Below are 2,688 nucleotides of genomic sequence, written 5' to 3'. Positions count from 1 at the left end.
TCTTGGAGTACTTTGATTATTAAATTGACAAAAAAAAATGATTTGAATTTTGTTTTTTGTTGGTGTAGAACTCTCTACTGTCATGGGACTACGTACTGGCTGAATCCCATCTCCCAAGCTCGTATACAATCTGTATGGGAGACAGACAAAAAATGGTAAATTTTTCAGTACATACCAAATTAATTTTTTTCTATTCAACACTTGCAGTATGGCAAATTATGCTTCAAATGACTCAAAGTACATCAATGAAACACATACTATATATACACTCAATTGTTAGATACAGTCACCACAGACTGGATACAGATGCCGAGGACACATCGCTTGACGTGACTTGTTGCATCTGTGACGCTGCCTTCCTATCGGATTCTGACCTTGGCACTCTACAACAGCGCACCAACGCACCGCTGCTGGCTGAGAAAGATGTCCCTGGTGGATCCGCAGCACTGCCTGGTGATGGTACATTGCAGACAGGCATCAAGGACTGCAAGGATCGGGCAAGGTAAATCCAGCCGTGACGTGGCCCATGGGGTGATTCAGGGCCTTCCTGAGCTGCAGCATGAATTTCTGGCGTGATATGACTTTTCTGTTGCCCTCTTTCCATATTATTCTTGCATAAAATGTAAGAGTTTACATTGGCAGCATTCACCATTCCATAAAAAGTACAGAGGGCCAACGCCTGTTTTATGCCAACAGGAATTCCCGGAACACATCTGGTCAAACAGTATCAACGCTTCTCCTTGTTGAATTGTAGAATTCAATGATCTCCGGTTTTCCTTTAGTGCCAATGTTGGGCTGAGTGTGCTGAGATGACAGGAGCAACACTAGTTTCTTTGTTGTCTTGGATGTATCAGACACATATGACACCAGAGTCATTTCCTTTGTGTACAGGAAGGCACTTGATCCACGCTCTCTTGTAGCTTTGTCCGTCATCTCCTTCGGTATCTCCTTCTTGTTGGCGCGCACTGTGCCAACAAGAGTCATGCCACAGTTATTTAGGAGATCTGATACCAGGGGAACAGAGGTAAACCAGTTGTCAGTTGTGACGTTCCTGTGTGTTCCATGGTAAGGCCTAGCTCGGCAAACTGATGGCTGAGTGTAAGGGGTCGCCCTTTGGTTGAGTCCCCGCTCCCAAGTATGGATGCCACCAACCAAGTACTTGGACTTGCTATCATTGATGAGAACGAGCTTGATTCCATACTTGGCCAGTTTGTTGGGAATGTGATAATGGGAAGGCAGTGCTGCCCCTGAATCCCCAGTAGCTGCTCATCAACAGTGAGGTTTTCATGGGGGACATACAGTTTGCCACATCTCTCAATAAAATGTCCCATATTTCACAGCAGCAAACTTGTCAACCTCTCTCAATAACCTGTCGCTAGCTTAGGTCACAAATCTTAGACACCGACTAAGGAACCTGAACCGAGCCTCGGACATTGCCACACGGTATAGACCACAACCTGTATCCACGCTCCACATTTCACTGGTGGGGATGTGTTCATCGCACTTCTGGGCACTGATGATAAGTACACCCAGCAATGCTTTGACTTCTAATGGCACAGTGGGAGCAAAAGTGGCTGATCTTCTTTTATAGTTGGAGGCAACATATCAATGGCCTTGTTAGTCCACGTCACAATCACTTGGATGAGATCATCATTGAAAAATAAACTGAAAGCTTCCTCTGGTGACACTGCATTCCTTGCCGCCCCTGGAGTTGGGCCAGGAGTAAAGGCGCTCACGATGTTCCTTGTGGGAGTCCTTACGTTACTTGGGGTCTGCGGCCGACAACTCCACCTAAACTTACTAGGGGTGGCAATCGCTGTAGTCTTGAATGACGATGGGCGGAATATCACGCTGGCGCCTCTTTCCTATCAGTGGCAGCAGGAGTAGCTGGAGTAGGCTGGCAGGGTGTGGGGGACGCGGTAGGAATTGGGGATAGAGAACGGTCAACAGAGGTACGACGGGGGCGTTTGACTGGTGTAGAGGCTACCCTTTTTCCTCTTTTCTTCTTCATGCTCATCATCACGTCATCTTCTTCCTCATCAGAACTCTCATCTCCTGGTTCAGGTAAATATTCTGGTTTTCATCACTATCATATAACAGGTCACATTCAAGTTCATCAATTTCATCATTATCACTTTCAGAACCACTATCTTCACAAATTTCTGAGAGAGCCCCAGTTGTGTTCATAAGTTTTTGCTGGTCATGGCTTATTCTTTATAATTCACTCACTTTTATTCACTAAATCTTGCCTGAAAAGAAAAAAAATATTATGCAAGGGTTTACAAAATAATATGTCACATTCAAGTTCATCAATTTCATCATTATCACTTTCACAACCACTTCTATCTGCACAAATTACTGAGAGAGCCCCAGTTGTGTTCATAAGTTCAGACAGTTCTTCATCTGTGTATGCCTTTTTCTTTATAATTCACTAATTTTTATTCACTAAATCTTGCCTGAAAAGAAAAAATATTAGGCAAGGGTTTACAAAATAATACAATAATAGTAAATACTGGGAGAATCTTCCACCTGTATGTACAACATATCGGCACAGTGTAACCCTGGGAGAAATTCTCCGAAATGCTCTAGCCCAAAAACCAGCCGAGAGCGCGGGACCACACACCTCACCAACCAAGTCAGGATATGGGTAATTGAAGGTAATTGAGCCACTGGAGTCCCTCCCAACCC

General features: G+C 44.5%; 1 pseudogene; it reads right to left on the bottom strand.

The window, feature by feature from the left end:
* Positions 1-276: 276 nt before the first annotated feature.
* On the bottom strand, positions 277-2,425 carry LOC136834161 (piggyBac transposable element-derived protein 4-like; annotated as a pseudogene).
* Positions 2,426-2,688: the final 263 nt, after the last annotated feature.

The sequence above is a fragment of the Macrobrachium rosenbergii genome, chromosome 53 (genome assembly GCF_040412425.1).
Source record: "Macrobrachium rosenbergii isolate ZJJX-2024 chromosome 53, ASM4041242v1, whole genome shotgun sequence".
In the NCBI taxonomy this organism is placed as follows: Eukaryota; Metazoa; Arthropoda; class Malacostraca; order Decapoda; family Palaemonidae; genus Macrobrachium; species Macrobrachium rosenbergii.
The sequence above is the reverse complement of the archived record's forward strand: the minus strand, read 5'-3'. Positions and strand labels throughout refer to the sequence as shown.